This window comes from Colobus angolensis, unplaced genomic scaffold (genome assembly GCF_000951035.1).
Source record: "Colobus angolensis palliatus isolate OR3802 unplaced genomic scaffold, Cang.pa_1.0 Scaffold380, whole genome shotgun sequence".
NCBI classification, from domain to species: Eukaryota; Metazoa; Chordata; class Mammalia; order Primates; family Cercopithecidae; genus Colobus; species Colobus angolensis.
Window position 1 is genome coordinate 2,229,233 of NW_012117155.1, and position 20,024 is coordinate 2,249,256.

At 46.8% G+C, this 20,024-nt stretch overlaps 1 protein-coding gene across 4 annotated transcripts in view; it reads right to left on the reverse strand.

Annotated features, from left to right (window-relative positions):
• MICAL2 (microtubule associated monooxygenase, calponin and LIM domain containing 2) overlaps positions 1–19,121 on the reverse strand; it is a 126,896-nt gene extending 107,775 nt beyond the window's left edge. For 3 of the 4 annotated variants that reach the window (XM_011954277.1, XM_011954276.1, XM_011954275.1), the window contains exon 1: positions 19,045–19,121. The gene's annotated coding sequence lies outside the window, so the exon portion shown is untranslated. The remainder of the gene's footprint in view (positions 1–19,044) is intronic. The other variant, XM_011954274.1, reaches the window with a different exon arrangement.
• Between the last annotated feature and the right edge of the window lie 903 nt (positions 19,122–20,024).

The window sequence follows — 20,024 nt, forward strand, 5'->3', positions numbered from 1 at the left end:
AGAATATTCTGAGTCAGGGCAGCCTGAGTGTGAATCTGCTCTTAAGCACTTGCTAGTTGTGTGACCCTAGGCAAGTTGTCTCATCCTTCTTGGCCTCAGTTTTCTCACGTGTGAAATAGGGATAACATAGGCTTCCCTCAGTATCCGTGGGAGATTGGTTTCAGGATCCCGTGCAGATACCAAAATCCATAGATGCTCAAGTCCCTTATATAAAATGATGTCATGTTTGCATATAACTTACACACATTCTCTCTTATACTTTAAATCATCTCTAGATTACTTGTAATACCTAATAGAAGTTCTATGTAAATAATTGCCTTGCATTGTTTAGGAAATAATGACAAGAAAAAAGTCTGTACATATTCAGTACAGATGGACCATCTGTTTTTTTTTTTTCCTGAATATTTTCAATCCACAATTGGTTGTATCTGTGATGTGCGACCAATGGATATAGAGGACCACCTGTTCTCACTTCATAGAGCTCTAAGGAATCAGTGAGATCACTTATGCAATAACCAATACTCATTATGATTCTTCAAACAGCCCAAACATCATCATATCAAAAGGAAAGGCAAAAAAAAAACACCATTCAAGACTACTGAGACTAGCTTTCTGGGTCAAGGAGTTATATACAGGTTGAGTATCCCTTATCCAAAATGCTTGGGACCTGAAGAGTTTTGGATTTTTATTTTCTTTCTTTGTTTTTCAAATACGTCCATCATACTCACTTGATTGAACATCCCAAATCCCAAAAATCCAAAATCCAGAAGACTCCAATGAACACTTTCTTAGCGCGTCATGTCAGCACTCAAAAAGCTTCAAATTTTGAAGCACTCCAGGTTTCAGTTTAGGCATAGTCAACCTGTATACTTTAAAACGAGAGGACAAAGGCCTTCCATTTAGAAGATCTGAGTTCAAACTCACTTCCTCTCTGTGTAGACTCGGACAAATCATTTATCTTTTGGGTTTTAGTTTCCTGTGTATAACTAGGGAACCTCATAGAAAGTAGTTTTGGTAATGAACTGAAAACATACAGAATTCAGGATAGTGTTGGGAATGAACTGGGAAGGGCTGACCTAGCACTCAGAAGGACTCAGTGAGTCTGAGCTTCAGGTCTTTCTTCCAGAGAACTGGGGTGCAAAACCTTTGGTGGCTATCCTTCCCCTCACCCCAAAAGAAGGTAGTCAGGAATTTTTTTAAATCAGAGGACCCTAGATAACTAGCTCTTATTAAAGTTTTCCTTGTTAACCACCACCCAGCTGTTGTCTTTTTGAGGTTTGATATGCAACAGAAATAAAACCAACTAGACAGAAATATGAGGGTTTCTGTATTTTCTGGGAAGAAACAAGAAGTGATGCTTTAAGTTTCCAAGAATAGCCTTGAAGCAATTTGGTTTTTGCCAAGTGGAGTCTCTTATTTGTGGTTCTTCTGCTCCCCTGCCTATGTGACTTCATGAGTCATAAAGCCATTTCCTTTCCCTGCCTCTAGCTGCTAAAAATTAAAATTTAGGGCCCCAGATTGCAGGCAACAACATTGGTAATGGGCTAAGCCCACTAAATCTGAGAGTCAAGCTCAAGGTTTATGTAGAGTCCCTGAGCACCTCTCCAAATGAGAGGAGGGGCCTCCCCATCCCGGTCTGCAGGTGCCTCAAAGTTAGGACTCCCACGCTTGCTTCCTGCCTTCCCTGAGCCGCTTCTCCCAAATGGCATATCAGACAGTGCAACCAGGCTTTCAATAAATGATGGAGTTTATACAAACTTAAGGAGAGATGGGGTGGACACTAGGCAGAACCTTCCCACAAAGCAGCAGTTTGGCCCAGAAGAAAAGCTCATTCTTCAACCCCCCCCTTGAGGCTCACAGACAAAATCTGTTTCAAGGTCAATGCAATCTAAACACAAAACCCTCTTGCCATATATACTGCAAAGCAGCCCTGTTCAAACTTTCCCTCTCCAAGCTCTATGTCACTAAGGAGCTCTGGAGCAAGGCCCAAGTTTCTTGACAATGAAGTGGGGTGTTCACCCCACACTCACAGGGTGCTCAGGAAACAAAAAGCTCCACTTTTAACTCTCGCACACAGAAGACCCTCAGTCATGGCCATCTGAATCCAACACCTGAGATGTGACAGGAGCCAGCCAGGGGCTCAGCAGTGGGAGATGCCTTCCACACCTGGTGCATCCCCACAGAGCCCACCATGGGCAGGAACACCTGACTCCCAGGTGGGGCTGACAGACCCTGTCTTCCCACTTGACCCAGGTAGGGCTGGCTTTCCACCTACCAGGGCACTAGGCACCCAATTTGACCAAAAGGAGCACTTCCAGGGTTGGGAAGGGACTGAGAGGGCCACCTTGTCTTCCTGGTAATCTCCTTCCATCCAGGTGTCCCCAGCCTTGACTCGGTCACTTCCACAAATAGAGGAGTGTGTACTGCCTCCTGGGGCTGCCTGCTCTACCCTTGCCTCCTCTGGAAGACAGCCTCAGTGAGATAATTCTTCTTAGTCAATTCCACTTCTTAGATAATTCCACTTCTCCAAAGCTTTCTCTACTACTCCTGAGTGTTGCCTTGAGATCACCTCCAGGAAGCCAAAGCCCCTTTCCATGCGCACTGAAGGTACACATGGAGAGTCCTCTTATACATGCTGTCTGAAACCCCTACTAGGAAAGGCCAATGAAAGAGTACCCAAGAGACTCACCATGAAGCTCAACCAAGTTTCCAGGAGGTAGCAAGGGCCCAAACCTTCCTTCTTTTGCTACTTAGCCCCAGGGTGGGAGTGCTGGGGAGAGATCCCAGGTCCACTGCAGGCCCTGGCCTTCTATGCCTGCTCCTTCGCTGAGAACCCAAGTTCTTTGGCTCTTGCCCTTCTGGCCTCAGCCCTCTTCCCCACTTGTTTTCAATGATTAGTGGACTCCACTGGTCTAGCTTGAAGGGGCCTCATACATTTCCCCCTTCCTCACCTCATCCATTGCTTCTTATAGCCACTCAACAGTACCAGGCCCTGGGAAGTCCCAAAGAGGCAGTGCCCACCCTCCAGGCCTCCCCTCCTGGCGTCAAGAAACACCTGTATGCTGACCAGTCACAGTGCTTGGAATGGCAGAAGGAAGCCAACGTCATCAGGGCCCAGTACCAGCCAGGCACTCTCACCAGTGTTAACCTAAGGAATCCTTGCAACATGTCTATGTGGACGTGGGGGAGGTATGACTTTTTTCTTTCTTTTTTCATTTTTATTCTGTAAAAAGCAAAGGTCTTAAAAAGAGAGAGAGAAATAATTGCAGAACTTGCCTATCTTCCTTTTCTGTAATGCAACTATGTTTGCTATGTGTGATTATTTCATGTATGTATATATGTATGCATATGTGTGTGTATGTATATGTGTGTATATATGTATGAATGTGTATATATATGTGTATGTGTACATGTGTACATGTGTGCATGTACATGTGTATGTGTAGCGTGTGTGTACATGTATGTGTATGTATATGTGTGTATGTAAATGTACATGTATGTGTGGTGTGTGTGCAAATATATCATATACATATATATATCTAAAATTTTCCACAAGGATGTCTAGCCAGCACTCCATATCTTCATCTGTACCACTAAGTCTCTCTACAAGGACCTTCTAGAACAGGGAAAGCCTTTGAGGTGGAAAGAACTCTGGCCTAGGCATGAGGAGACCTGGGTTCAAGCCCAGCCCACCCCTTGCACTGCCCACGGGGGGACACTGACAGCTGGCACTCACAGCGTACCAGGCCTTTACCACCCTGTCTCATTTCACCACCCTTGTTTGATAGAAGACAGCTTTACAGAGGTGAAAAAACACCTCCATATCATGCAGGTAGCTAGCGGGGATGCTGTGAAATGAGCCCAGGCCATTTCACTTTGAAATCCATGCTCTTAGCCCAAGTCCATATGAGCCATATATACAGAAATAGTATGGTCTTCCTTTTCTGAAGCTGCTGTGTAAATTAAATCAGTTAACTTCTATTGTCTCTCAAGTTATTCTGGGCTTGGAGAATCTACAAATATCAAATAAGGCATGGTCTTATAAGTCATGGTACAACCAAACAAGTATCAGGCAGCCCTTTAAAAATAATATTTATAAAAACATTTAATCCATGGGAAAATGCTTATGCCATAATGCAGAGTGAAAAGAGCAGGATATGGATCCAGGAAGTCAATATAATTTCAACTCCATAAAATAATGTCCAGTGTCTATAGGAGAAGAGAAATAAGCCAGATGTGAACAGTGGTGATGTGTGTGTAGGATCGCATTTCAGACAGCTGTTAGTATACTTTTACTCTATACTTTTCTGTATTTCCCAAAGTTTCTACCAGGAACATGCATGACTTTTACAACCCCTCTTACATATACATTCCAAGGCCAGGAGTCTTCTCTCCCTGACTGGCCATCTTAACAACAGGAGGTGGGCCTCCTGTATCTTATCTTCTCCAGGCCTAACAAGTGCTCAGGGCTGGGTGGAACTCAGGGTCTGGGCCCTTCGTGGCTATACAGCACTAGCAATGTGATCTTTCTCCAAAACAGAAAGGGTCATCCTGCATGAAACACTGACATTGTGCTAATTTAAGGAATTAGCTTAAATGTTGACAGGTCAGGGCCAAGTCCCCCAAGGCTGTGTTCCTTTTAGCCGCTCCACTTGAGGGACTACAGGGCCCTTGCGTCCAGTGCAGCAGGTGTCTTCCAGAGCCCATGCTCTCCCACCCACATTCCAGAGCAGAATGGGGAAGGCATTGCCTCCGACTCAAATCTCAGCTGTGCCTGCAGGATCCTCTGCTGGTGAAGTCCCCAAGAAGGAAACCTGTGTACCTGGTTGACAAAATAACGTACATCTTACCCCACACGCAGAGCTCATCTTACCACTAAAAACTTTGCAGACGCTTCTGCATGTGACCTGAATCATCTTGATCCCACATTGGGTGCCCAGGAAAACTGTGAACTGTGAATCCCAATTTCTAGGAGGTCAGCCTATCTCAAAACTAACAGTGAGGGGTGCCCACAATAAGCAAATTCATAGAGATAGAAAGTAGAATGGTGGTTACTAGGGCCTGGGGGAAGTGGGGAACAGAGAGTTATTATTAAATAGGTACAGACTCGAGGTCACGAGTTTGAGACCACCTGACCGACATAGTGAAACCCGTCTCCACCAAAAATACAAAAATCAGCCAGGTGTGTTGGCACGTGCGTGTAATTCCAGCTACTGAGGAGGCTGAGGCAAGAGAATCGCTTAAACCTGGGAGGTGGAGGTTGCAGTCAGCCAAGATTGCGCCACTGCACTCCAGCCTGGGTGACAGAGTGAGTTTCCATCTCAAAAAAATAAAAAAGAAGTGCCAACTTTCAGTTTATTCTGTGGAAGGACGGTAGTGATGGTTGCATAGCAACATGAATGTACTTAATACCATTAAATCTTACACCTAAAAATAGTTCCAATGGGCCAGGCATAGTGGTTCATGCCTATAATTCCTGCTCTTTGGGAGGCAAAGGTGGGAGGATCGCTTGAGTCCAGGAGTTCAAGACCAGCCTGGGCAACACAGTGAGACTCTGTCTCTACAAAAAACAAAGAAAAATTAGCCGGGTGTGGTGGGGTGCGTCTGTGGTCCCACTTGTGGTACTTGGGGAGCTGAGGTGGGAGGATTGCTTGGGCCCAGGAGGTCAAGGCTGCTGTAAGCCATGATCATGCCACTGCACTCCAGCCTGCGTGACTAGAACAAGAGCCTGCTTCAAAATAAACAAACAAAAGGTTCAAATGATAAATTTTATGTTATGTAAATGTTACCACAAAAACAATAATAAAATGCAAACAAAAAAAACCCCTACCACCACTACCACCATCACCACCTCCTATAAGTGGGAGCTGCCCAAGGCCAGGGAGTAGAATCTGTGGTCTAATTAAAAATCTTGCTAACTTTCTGAAATACTTTTGAGTTAAAATACAATAAACAAATCATTACGTCAATGAAAGACATTTGCTGTTTTTTATTGGTTCAATGAAATATTTTTTATCTTTTCTTAAAAGTCATCTAGGCTTCTCTCATTCTTTCCAAATCTCATTTGACCTCAGGAAGGCCACCAAAGCTCAGCCTTGCCAAGTTCCCCATTTTTATCTCCTATTCTGCCTTCCCCAGACTCACCACAGGTACACTCCTCCCCCACCACTCGGCACCTGTGAGATATCCTTCAGTGCCCCAGGGAAGTTTGGGCACCAGCTCCCTGATCTTAGCTCTCAGGGCCTAGCATACATCGCCCTACCCAGGAAGAACACTCAGATCCTGTGTTCCAACTATTCCTATACAGAGTGGGTGGCACCCTAAATAAGCATACCCATATTGCTCCCACATAAAGCAGATGGGGCCACAGGCACACAAGCACTACTGTCTTGCACACCACATCAGGGATGTAGTCTCTGGTCTCTGGTCTAGACCTTTGATTCTTTTTATTCCTTTTTTTTTTTTTTTTTTCTGAGGCAGAGTCTCACTCTGTCGCCCATGTTGGAGTGCAGTTGTGCAATCTTGGCTCCCCGCAACCTCCACCTCTTGGGTTCAAGCGATTCTCCTGCCTCAGCCTCCCAAGTAGCTGGGATTACAGGTGCCTCCCACCAGGCCCGGCTAATTTTTTTTTTTTGTATTTTTAGTAGAGATGGGGTTTCACCATGTTGGCCAGGCTGGCCTCAAACTCCTGACCTCAAGTGATCCACCCTCCTCGGCCTCCCAAAGTGCTGGAATTACAGGCATGACCACCACGCCCAGCTAAGACCTTTGATTCATGATACTCTCCTAACCTCACCAAACTCCAAAATGCTAGGATCTATAGATCAAATGAGAACAGCATCTAATCCACCAGTGAAAGCTCAGCTGAGAGGTGTCTTTGGAGCCTTGGTGGGTGTCGTGGAGATGAGCTAGCTCACCACCAGCTGGACTGCTCCTTCCTCCTGGACCCTTGCTTGCAGCTGTGAGCCCAGGTGACCAGGTTCTAAGTCATGGAATCCGAGCAGGAGCGGCGCATGCCTCTTCTAAGACCGACCCATAAGAATCCCCCATAGTGATTTTTCGTGCCTTTTCTACTTCTGCCAGGGCACAAAGACCTTGGAAACTGCGTGTTGAAGATGGTGAGCCACAAGAAGGAAGGGACCCAGTCCCCTGGATGCCTGCATGGGGGAAAGCCCTCTTTGACCAGAACACATGTTTTGACTTTACATATGTGAGCTATAATGTGCAGTATGTGAAGTCACGGAGAACTGGGAACTTATCTCTTAGGCAGGAAGCATTACCCTAGCTAATACAGTAGGTGTTAGTAGTGGGTATGTCAAATTTGGCCTGGATCAGAAGGTATTCCTTCCCAATGTGAAGGTCAACCACATGGGAATTAAGATGTCTCTTACCCCACTGTTGCAGGCCAACTTCCAATAACAACCAGGTCTGTCATTTTACATCTTACCTTCTATTAGTACCTCAGTGTCCTGCAAAAGTTGCCTGACCCCCGGAAATAAGCCTGCCCACCCCTCTACGTAGGCACTCACACATATACACCCTATCTTGAAAAAGACGTCTTTTCCCTATTTGTAAATAGCATAAGACAGGAGACTAGAACAGATAAGCTAGTTAATTTCCTTGGTTTCAGAAACACCCCCGGGCACTCAGCTCTTGAGTCCCTGGAAGCCAGTGTGATGTGGTGGAAAGAACATGGGCTTCTGAGTCACTAAGTACTCCTTTGAGCAAGTCATAAACAACATAGAGTTCCTGTGAAAATTAAATGGAGGGGTCTCTCACAGCGCTGGGTCCACAGATGAGCTCAATAAGCATCAGTTCCCGGGAAGCTGTGTGGGGATAATTCCTACCACCTCAAGCTCTAGGTAGCCCAAGCCAAACCAAGGCAGAAATTGATGCATTTTCACATAAAAGGTGAGGGTAGCTCCTCCTCACCTTAACCAACTCTCTGTTATAGTAAGACGGCTAAAAACAGATTTTCTCCACCAAGTCTTTGCCCGGCACCCTCTTAAAGGCACTCTCCAGGGGAACCTTTGTATCTAAATGGCACTACGTCTCCTGACTGGCTGAAACTAGGCCTTTGGGACTTGATACCAGTCTGGAGGACACAGAGGGATGCTGGGGAAGACGTATCGAAGTCACAGCCAAGTGAACTTGAAAAGGATTTCTCTATGCCTGTTCACTGTGTGCGTGGCACAGCACCTGGAGCTCAGGCCGACTGCAGAGCCGTCCCATCCAGAGCAGCTCACAGTCCAGCTATAGCTGGTGGAGTCTGTTCCCCAAACATCCCCTGTTTTTTGTGTGCATTTTTTGTTTTTGTTTGTTTTTTCAGACAGGATCTCACTCTGTTGCCCAGGTTGGAGAGCAGTGGTACGATCACAGCTGACTGCAGCCTTGACCTCCCGGGCCAATCCCCTGTTCAGAAGAACTGTACCATTTGACCTCATTTTTCTCAAATACCCTTAGAAAAAGTTCATTGCTCAACAAAAGTTTATTTTTGTTTCTCTGATTTGTGAATTTATCAATACGAAGTCATTCCCCAAAATGAGCACAAATCCAACCAGTTAGATCTATATTTGCTTTTATGGGAGAAAACAAATAGCAACCTTCTTTCTTCCCTCACAGCCTAGGTTTCCTGATAGAATAGTCCAGCCGTGCAATGTGCACTTCCTCACCTCCCACTCATCCATCGAACCACCACAATCTGGTTTCTTCTCACAGGCCACCCAGTGCATCAGGCCAACATCACCACCAACTGCTGCTAAATGCAACTGCCACTTACGGGACCTTATCTTGAGGCCCCATAGAGAGGGCAGACCCCTCTCTAACTGCCCCTGAGAATGAAGGTTCTGGTCTTCACTCTCATGGACCGCCACACTCCTACAGTTCAACCTGTATCTGTGTCCTCATGTCTCTGCAGGCTGTACTTGCACCATGCAGCTCCCTGCTGCATTTCAGGCCCCTGCGTCACCAACAATTGGACATTCTCCTCTCACTAGCTTTTAGAGACCTCACATGTGGCCAATTTCCCTTCTAACCCCACCTGTTCCTTCTCCTGCAGCCCCAACCTCAGTGAGCAGCACCATCTTGATTCTGTGGCCAAATCCTTGGAGTCAAATTTCTCTGCCCCTTTTCCCTCATCTTGCAGAGCCAGCCAGTCGACTACCAAGTCCTGCCTCTTCAACAGCCCCATTTGCTGCCTCCCATCCTTCCTAGAAGGGTCAGGTCTCCACCTGCTGTCATCTGGAACACTCAAAATCTCCTCCTCAATACCTTTCCTGCCTCCAGATTCACCTCCCTTCAATCCACCAGCCTAGTCCTCAAACTGTTGCCAGAGAGATCTTTATTTCAAAAATGTGCACTTGGTCAGGTTCCATTCCTGTTCAAAATCCTTCAACAGCTCCCTGACAATATGCAGGGTAAAGTCCAAACATCTTAATGGAGCAAAACAAAAACTACCTTCATGATCTAGCCCTAGCCCACCCCTCCAGTCTCTCCTCTCATCACTTTCCCGCCCCCTCACACTCTAGACTCAGGAACCATTTGCAGTTTCCCAATAAACTGCACTCCGACACGCTTCCACCCACATGCCTTTGCTGATGCTGATCCCTCTGTCTGGAATGCCTATCTGGACTCTGTTCACCTGTGAAAACCCAGTGGTCTTTAGGGCTGAAACATCAAAGGCAGCAGAGTGTCATGGGTCCCAGTTTGGACTCTGGAGTCAGGCAGACTGGTCACCAAACCCAACCCACCATTTACTAGGTGTGTGAGCCTGGAGGAGTTGCCAAACCTCTTTGAACCTCAGTTTCTTCATCCATAAAATGGGTATAATAACAGTCCTGACCCATTGGGTGACTTCAGGATGAAACACAGTGACGCCTGGCTGGGCTGCATCCTTAGCTGCACTGTTCTTCTTTGAAGCATTATTTTGCCCTCCCCAGGCCCCCTTTTCCACACTGTACTCTGGGGAAGTTTGTAGGATAGCTTTGCAAATACCCTTGCATTGATCTACTTGTGGCCCCTCCTACCTCACCTGACTGTGAGCTCTGAAGCTGAAGGCTGCAAGCCCCAGGGCCTGGTGCCCGTGCCTCTGGCAATGGTGGGTGCTCAATAACCACTGCTGGTAGATACAATCAAATCAAGAGTATTACACACAATACAGGGTATGTAGTGGCTAGAGTGTGGCTGCCCTTTGTCGACAACCCTGCCACTTCATCCAGGGCCTGGCCAGCTCTGACCTGAGCTACCATGGGCCTCCTCACTGATCTCCCCCTTCCCAACTCACCAGCTTCTCCTTTATCCTGTTCATAAAGCTCTCAGGGTTCCCTACAGCCCTTTTACAAGTCCAAGCCCTCCTGCCAGGCTCAGTGGGTTCCCACCCACCATCATGCAGCCCCCTCTTCCTTGTTAGGCTCAATCCCAAAGGCATTCAGGCTTACCCTGTGGCTGCCCTCACATCAGGTCTCTGCCTTACTTCTGCTCAAACCTCACCCATCCTCTGAAGCCCAGTCAGCTCCATGGTGCTAACTGAAAACCTACTACGAGCTGTGCACCCTAGGAGCTTCACAGTCTATTCAGGGAATCCAAACAAACTAACAGTTATTGGTAAGAGCTGCCGGGGAGGTGAGTGCCAAGACATGTGGATGCAGAGTTGGAAGATGGAGTGACTCCGCACCTGAGAGAAGCTCCCTGAGAACGTGGTATCAGGGCAGGATCTTAAGGGACTGGCTGGAGCATTCAGGTTCAAAAGCCCTCCGCCACCCCGTCCCTTACCCACCTGTGTTCTTCTCACTCAGAGTCTACGCCTGAGCTCACCAAACCTGGCTGTCAGGCAGATTTGCCCAGGAAGTCTACGAAAACTCAAGTTTCCTGGGCCTGTTCCCGAACAGAATCCCTGCAGCCTGAGGGCCAAGAGGTAAAGATGTTTTTAACTCCCCAGGGAATTCTGTTGATCAGCCAACTTCGGGAACCACTAGCCACATTCAATTCCATTCATTCAATTTACTGATAACCTATATTGTGACTGGGGCCTTGCTAGGTGCTGTGGATGCCAAAGGAACAGGATGCTTCTTCCCATCTTCTGAGAAATGGGAGAGACAAAGAGTTCCCACACAGAGGTCACAGACCACGCCGTTTGGCTTTTCCTTTAGCCTTGAACCTATCCTGTCTTCTGTGCATTAATCTGGTCTGGACAATCTAATGTGTAAACCTTAAGGAAAGACTGATATTTTTTATTTATTTTCTATTTCCCAGAGTATTCACCCCAGCTCTGGGTTCTCAGTTGATAACCAATATTTAAGATTCAAATAATTTCTGGATTATGGTCTTTTATAGCTAATTCACTCATTGATGAGCTGTTGACTGATCTTTATCTTTGTAATTCCAGTGCCAATGTGGTGCCTGCTCCCAGCAGGCAGTACGTTTGTTGAATGAATGAATGCTTACAAGTAGAAATCTGGCTCCGGAGGGAAGCTTCCACGGTAGCACCTTTAGAGTTCACTTAAAAGAGTTCTAAATTTTTCATTTGAATTACAGACTACCAATTTCAGGATTAATTTCCTGATACACAATTACAGAAGCTTTCTTGCTTATATTGTCATTAATGTTATTAACAACACAAATAACACCTTCCTGGCACTCAGTAGTCTGCTGGCCTCTGAGATGCTTGTGCACTCCTTTCATTGGGCTGTTCACCCAACTGGCAGTCCAGCTGGCCACGTCCCTCACCCTAGAGTCTGCACAAGGGCCTGTACACTGCATTCAGCCTTTATAAGCAGGTGTATACACCTGCACAGACAGGTGAGCCCTGCCTGAGTCAGAAATAACTAATGGGCTATTCAAAGCCTACCAAAATGTCAATACACCTGGGAAGTCAGGATCTAAGATTTAGATGTAAAATCACCTGTGCTGTAGAGAGGCAGCATGACAAAGGAAGAGCCCCATCATGAGGTTCCTGGGAGACCTGTCCAAGCATGGGACATTCGGCCAGCTGGGGTTGGCTAGGTATGCAGGGGTTGCCAGCAGAATGATTTCCCCTGCTTTCTCCAGGGCCACCATTCCCAGTGGTTCATTGTCACTATTGATGTTTGTTCATTTTAAGCCCTGAAAACAGGACTCATCATCTTGAGGTGATGTAGATTAAACATCGTCTGTCTTTCCAGGTCCCGGCCCAGAAGGTGTCTTTATCAGGTAACTTCCTTTGCGCCAAAAACCAAAGGAGTCTTTTCCGAAGTGCATGCTGGGTCCTGACAGCATGCAGGCCACATAGTCTGAGGCCTGTTCACTTCCATTTTGTTCTGCTGGAAAACAGAAGGATTTCCTTGCTGGTCATTCATTTATTCATTCAACATTGATTACCATGTGCCAGGCAATGTACTGCATGAACCCAGCTTGACAGTTCTTAGGTACAACCTCAGGAGAGTGAACAGACCAGAAACTGGCAGGGTGAGACAGCTCTGAGAAAGGATTCCTTCCTTCATCAGGATGTGGCCTGAGAGGAGCTCTCTGCCCAGGGAAAATATGCCGCTATCAGAAGGCAGTTCAGACATCTGAACAGAAGTGAAAGATCAGGACAGTTTTGACCCAATCCTTTACTGTACAGAGGAACTGAAGTCTTCCAGGAACTTCTCCCCAAATGTCTATAAAGCCAAGTAAGGTTACAGATGGCAAGTACAGAAATGCATGTCTGAGAAGACAGGGTAGAACCAGTCTCTAACTTACACTCAATTGCTGAACTGACTGGAGGAGGTTATTTGTCTGACAGGTTGTGTTTCACCTCCCTGGACTAGGCGCACGAGCACTGAGGTTTGAAAGCCCTTTAACATTTGCCTATTTGGTAATGGCTCGGAGGCTGCAGAACCATTGCAATGTATAGTATGAGCAGTGTAGCTCATTACCATATTGAGAGCGACGCAGACCTGTGTGGGACAGGCTCGGGGAAGAACACTGCCTCTCCAGGCCACACTCAGAGGCCATGTTCCTGGGAGCTCAGAGAGGCCAGGTCATAGGTTCCAGGGCCCAGAGAGGCCCTTGACCATTCAGGGGGTCAAAATGTCCCTTACCAGCCCCAAACTCCAACATCCAGAAGCCCCAGGGGAGGGGAGCCCCAAAGGTATGGCCCCGCTAGTGACTTTTCCCTGGTGGGAGGGAGACAGGCTCTCATCATCCTGATGAATACATTTCTGTTGGCTGCATAAAGACATTGGACTCTTTCCTTGGTATTTGGGCTCATGCTCTGAAAAATATGTTTACTAAAATAAGCCCCAACTGTTCCAAAAAAGATTTTTTTCTTTTCTCATAAAGATACAAAACCCAAGGGCAGCAGATGGGGACTGTTGATGTAAGACCAAGAAGTCTTAGACTCCAAATCACTCTCTGTTTATTGGTCTGCTCTTCTCCACAGAAGACAATTCAGGCTCAAAGTTCAGTTTTCGAAACTCATTTCCTGGGGCAGACCTCGGCAAGGTATGCATTAAAGTGGGGGTGTGCAGGGACAACCACACCCAGGAGACAAGGGTTCCTGGAGCTCTCTCTTCCTCTCTCTCTCCGCCATTATTCTTTCCACTCTAATGATCTGATATTTTTAAAAATTCTGGCTCACCCTCATGACAAATAATCTACTTCCTGGATACTTTTGCCTTGCAAATGTCATCCTTAAAAACAACTATATTTTTTGCTGGTCTTTATTTTTAAGTAGCTTTCTCACCCCAGAGCCCCAGCTCCTGCAGAAATATTGTGTGACCCTGTCTGGAATGCAAAACGATCCCTGGAGAGTCAGTCTGCGCAGGAACTCACAAGGGTGTTTGCTATCAGCTTATCTGGCCAGAGGAATCTGAGACATTTTAAATATGAACTGTTGGTGTGGCCCGTCCCACTCCATTCACTTTGCCCCATCAATAATCACTTCCACTCATGTGTGAGACACAAAATGCAGAAAACCTGCACAAACTCTCTGAAAATGAGCCCCCAGCAGAAGTTCCTTTCTCTATACGGAAACATCCATCAGACAGCTGGAGAATTCATATTTGGAGAAGCTTTCCTGGTCTCTGCTAATGTTTCTTTCAATGAATCTCACCTAGCAGCAAGTGTTTTGCAAAGCCCTGGACAGTCTACTTCTGAACTCCCCTCCTCTCTCACTTCAGAGCTTCTCTCTCAACTGAATGTCTCATTCCGTGCACCCTCAGCTAAGAAGAAAGTATGCACACTACTCCTCCTTACTTCCAAACACCAAATCAGGCCCTTTCACACTACCACCCAGTTTCCTTGGAGAACTCTCTGCCTCCTTTTCTGCCTGGCAACCTCCTGATCATCCTTCAGTACCCAAGTCTCACAGCCCCTCCTTGGTGCAGTCTTCCCTGTGTGCTGCTCTCCTCTCAGTGCTTCCAGAGCACTTGGTATGGCTCTTTATAATGATGATAAGGGAGCTATGAATGTCATCATATACATCTGTGCCACCACCAGGCCAGGTCACAAGTCCTAGGAGTAAAGGGACTAGGTCTTACTCACTTTTGCATCCCAAGAACCAAGCCCAGGACCTGGCATTTGGAAGTCCCATATTAAATGTTTGACACTTCAGTCAATGCTTTGCCTATTTTTCCCCAGCCCTCCCTTCTGTGTGCAGAGAGCCATGTGAAATGTGGAGCCAGGAAAGGCTTTGAGTCAGATACCCTGTGTTTCAGTCCTGGCCCTTGTGGGCAGGGACAAGTTATTTAACCTGTAACTGTCTCAATTTTCTCCCCAATATAACAGATAGACATGCCTACCTCTCAGAGAGCTGCTACGAGGAAAAACAAGGTAATATATGTAAACCTAGTGCTTGCCCAATGCAAAGTGCTCAAGACGCATTTCCTTGAGCTCAGCAGGAAGTGTTGGGTCAAATGGAGTTCTAAAGAAAAAGTGAGTGGTTTCCATTCTGGTTTACGTGCCATCAGCATAGTGACAGGATGGCTAGCCTCTGACAGAAAGAGCCCCTCTCAGAGCAAGTGAGAGTGTAATCCATGCCCTTTGCTGGAGGTTCTCACAACAAGGCCTGCTTAGCAACAATGCTCATGTGATTTTGATTTGAATGGCAAACTCACAGGAGGATACTCCTGCTAAGGCTGGGCCATCATATAGCCTTCATTTCCTGTCTTGAATTAATCTTTCACCCCAAGACACATCATAAAACAGAATAATGGCAACTCAACAGTGTTAAGTCACTAAGTATAAATCAAAACAGCCTGCACATGAGAAGCCTAAACCTCTCCATGCTGTTGCACCCAGGTTTTATTAGGCCTTGATAAACAATGAGGTAGGAGAAGTGGGGGCCCTGCTAACACCTGAGACATTCAAGTGCAGGGTCTAGGAGAAAAGAGGAAGGCACGGTGGCTGAACCCACATGAGGAGGCAACATGGAACTGTCTCCTGATTCCCAGCAAGTGGCTCTCTCCACAGTTCCATGTCAGGAGACTTGGTTTCTGTCTCACTTCTATCACTGGCTTGCTCTGTGGGTATGTTTGAGTCATGTCTCTGGGCCTCAGTTTCTTTACTAATAAATGAGAGAAGTGGATTAAAGGATCTATAGTTCTTTTCAGCTTTAATACTTTACAATTGTAAATGTTAGAGACAAATCCACCTTCCCGACCTAGCCTTTCCCCTTTTCATGTTGGTTATTCATCTCAGATATCTCTCATCTCTCACTGAGCAACCTTCTACCAATGCTATTCCCTTTATTTCTCCAAAGTGTCTGGTCACCGCTGATCACAAGGGTTGGCCAACTTGGGGCCATATTCTTAAGAACATATTGACTACCCTCTGATCAAACAACTCAGTACAATCCAGGTACCCTGGGGCATCAAGGACTTGAAAATCCCAACAACCTTTAATCCCATTTTCCTCTGATACCAACCAATTTCACTCCTTAGATCTCTAACAATCTCACCAGGTTAGAGTTTTCTCCCATGATGCTTGGCAGGAGACTAGGGCAGCAACAGGGAGTTCTTATCTGCACTCTGGCATAACTCAGGGTGGGGCAGGGGAGAGATGGCAAAGCTACAAAGGTCAGGATGAAAGTGCTTACAGAAGCAAGATCTGACTGCATGAGGAGGAGGTGATCTGGAGGAGAAGACAGGGCTAATCACAAGGACAAACTGAGAGAGACACTGAGGACCAGGACCACAGAAGTCAAGGAGACTTCTTTAAGATGCCACCAAACTTCCACCCCTCCCTGACTTCCTGAATAAGAAATCTGAAGGCAGCTGAGGTTCTATGACTCGCCCAAGGCCACATAGCTAAGCTGTGGACAGCCAACACCAGAACATGGGTCTCTTGGTCTCAGCCCACTCTTATTTCTACTCTATTCTGTTGACCTCAAGAGTCTAACGAGGCCAGCTGGATCCCTTGCAGACTCTAAGAAACATGACCCAAGTGTCACTTAGGAAAAGAGCAGACCCAGCAGATATTTTGATAACTGCCTTCCGGAGCCTATGAATTCTTTCCCATCTTGACATGGTTTTCTTGTTCTTTCTCCAGCCCTTGCCACAAAAATATGGAAAAGTTCAGAGGTCAGTGAGAAGGAAGAGGTAGGCTCCCTTGACCCTACAGAACCCTGCATATCTAAGATAATACACACCTGTTCCTCTTCCTCAGTCTAGAGAAGGTTGGTGGGGGAAGGGTAGAAGGAGGAGATGAGTGAACTGCCTGGAAGGCTGACCTGTTTAGGCCACAGGTATTATTCATGGGCAATTAGATGGGTCACTGAAGGTCTGTGACAACAAACAATAGGATCTGCTTCTGCCAAGGACCTCTCATAGATCAGTGTCTAACATATCATCTCAACGTCAGGAGGAGGAAGCTCCAAGTAAAAGTCAAGAAATTAATTATTCAGTGTGCATGACCTAGTTCCCAGAGGTAAGGGTGGGTGAGAAGACAGCTCACCAGTTCCTTATCATGGCAAGAAACTCAAATATTCCACAGGGTAGTGTTCTCTTTGCTGCCAAAGAGGGTCCACTTATGGTTAAGAGTGGCCAAAAACAAAAGAGCCAAAAGTCACTCATTCCACAAGTGTTTACTGAGCTCCTCTTATGTCTCAGGCCCTCCAGGGATTTACTATGGTTGGAGTTTAGCAGAGGAGAGACATCATGGAATTTATAAACAGCAGGACTGGGCCATGCCCCAGCTCAGCCCTTAGACAGCTGCATTGCCTTGGGCAGGTTAAGCCTGCTTAAGGCAAATTTCTCATCTGTAAAATGGGAGAAGTCCACCTGCTTGATCATGAAGATGAAATAACCTTTATAAAACATAACGTGCAAAGAATATGAAGTGTAAACAATCATGATACAACATGACACACTTCCCCTGCCCTAGAGAAGTGTATAATTTGGGAATGCTTTGGAAAATAATCCGGGGTACCTATTTGGCAAGCATCACATTCTCTGTAATTTGGGGAGATTTTGTGTTTCACCCTGCCAATGGAGATGAAGCTGGCAGTCAGTCCCAGTCCTCAAGTCCAGGAAGTTGCAAGAAAAAGTGGAGTGAACACAGAAGAGTAGCCAGGACCCACCTGGCCCTGGGTCAAGCCTGGATTGAATGGATGAGCCAGGAGGGACCCAAGATTCCAAGGGGAAGAGAGAACAGCAGCACATGTGCTCAATCAGAAACAGAGCAGAACCAAAATTCATCTGAGGGCAACAGGATTGAGCCAGCCAGGACTGCTCACACTCCCCTCCCCACACACGTTTCAGACAACGTTGGAATTCACTGTTCATCGCCTGACCCTCCTCTGTGGACAAACTGCATTCTGTTTCTCCAGAGAGGGGACAGTTTCTCAGGCTGTGACAGACTGGCCAATCAGCTCTTTGTCTGGGTCTTTCCCCAGATCCTAAGAATGAGAACTCCTGCAGCAGCTTTCCCTGAGATCCAGTCAACCCCTTGTCATCCTGCCATTCAGGACTCCCGTGGACTCCTCACCCCACATGATCCCTCAGCGCCCACCAGGCCAGCTGCCAAATGCCCTGACACACATGCTGGCTGCCCCTCCGCTGGGGCCTCCACCCATGCCCAGGCTTCTTGGATTGGGTCCTGATGCTCTTCGCTCACACTCACCTTCATCCTCCCTCCTCCCACAACTAAACTGAGCCTCTTCAAGGCCCTGCCAAGGCTCACATGTCCAGGGAAGCTCCCGGAGAGAAGGGTGAGTTTTATTCATCCCTATGTTCCTTCTAACTCATGGCTTTCTGTGAGTTCTCTGCCCTCCTGTAAACACAGATGTATGGTCCCAAAATGTTCTCTGATTGCTGTATACAGGAGCAGAGCAGAGGAGGAGGGAGGAGGGGTGCCAAAACGCCGGACTGGAAGTCCAGGGCCTGCATTTCGATTCTCCATTGGACACCAGTGAGTCCTGTCACCTTGAGAAAGTATCTTCAGGCCAGGACTCCCTGTTTGGCAATGAGGGGTTTACTCTAAACAACCTTTCTAATTATAACGTTTGACATTACAGAAACCAGGCTAGCCTGAGACACAGAAGACCTGGGTCCTAGGCGCTTATTAGCCTACCACCTGTGGCAGGCTATCTGACTCCTCAGACCCCAGCCTCCCCATCTATAAAATAAACGAGGATAATATGACCACCCCACCCAGGGCACAAGGTTCCCATGGAACACTGTCCGTGATAAAGCTTTGTGGACTGCAAAGCCCTGATCAAACCTCAGGGTTGAGACTCCTTGAGTCCACAAACAGCTGCTGGTCCCCTGTGATGTGCCTGGTACTGTACCTGCCGAGAATTGCTGCCTGGCTCAGACAGGAAAGCTAGAGTCTGGTTCCTTGCCCTCAAGGCTCCCTCAGCCGGTAGGTGGGACAAGCAGATGAACAAACCTTAACTCAGTGGTGTATCTGAGGCATGAACACAGCGCTAGGGGAGTGCAGAGGAGGCGGTGCTGACTCAGAGGGAACAGCATGCCCTGGGCATGGCAAGCTGCCCCAGGATGGTGGGAACATCCCACACTTTCCTAAGCCTAGGACCAGCCCCCAGGAGCTACTCCATGGCAAACAAGATCTACCACTGTGACTTACTCACTGGATTCTCAGGCATCACAGTGGTTAAAGTCTTCTCTTTCTGGGATGAGACACACACAGGTTGCCATGTTCCTTTAAAAACAAGAGCCCAACAATTAATGTCAGTGACATCATCTTAGTTTACGCCTCCTTTCTAGTCTCCTCCAAGAGGTCTCGCACACTTGTGCACTTTGCCTTGTGGGACACTTCACCCAGCAAGAGGAAATGGACAGAGAATCTCTCTCTGTGCTCCAACAAGTTTTGCACATGAAGAAAGGAATAGCAAGATGGCTAAACAAATTCTATTGTTGGCTGCAGTCAGGGCACCCTAAGGGCTTATCAGATCTCTATACAAAGACTTTGCTGAGGAGTAGGAGGGATCTGGAAAACAAAGCTTTATTTGCTGCTTTAGTAAAAACAGAAAGTGTCAGAATTTCTAAGCATGAGACACAATGAAAGTAAATCAAGCAGGTGTAAAACTTGATAACAAGTCCCCAGTGTGAAACTGGTCCCATTGTCTAACGCTAAGTAAACTAGGGAGTTATGAAAGTGCACCAGCTGATCATGGCTGAGTTTCCTAAACCAATTATTCTCTTGGCTTCTAGTGACGACCCACAATATTTGATGACATCCTATTGCTTCTGCAGAACATGCCTCTACACCTGTTTGGAAAACGAAGCCCAGAGTTACAAAATATTTCTAATGATTTACCTCCACATTAAAAAAGAAATCAAAGTATTTAAGAAGTAACCGCAAGGGGACAAAAACTAACAGAGTTGTGAAATTTGACATCTATAAGAGGCAATATTCATACTCCAGGGAGGTATACGCACACTTTGCTCAACAGAGTGGTGCCTCCACACACACACACATACACTCTCACACACACACACACTCTCTCTCTGGCACACAAAGAGCACACATTGTTAGCGTGCTGGGAGATGGGATTCGATTCACTGTTCAGAATTCTCAGCCTGTTAATGGGAGAGAGCCTATGA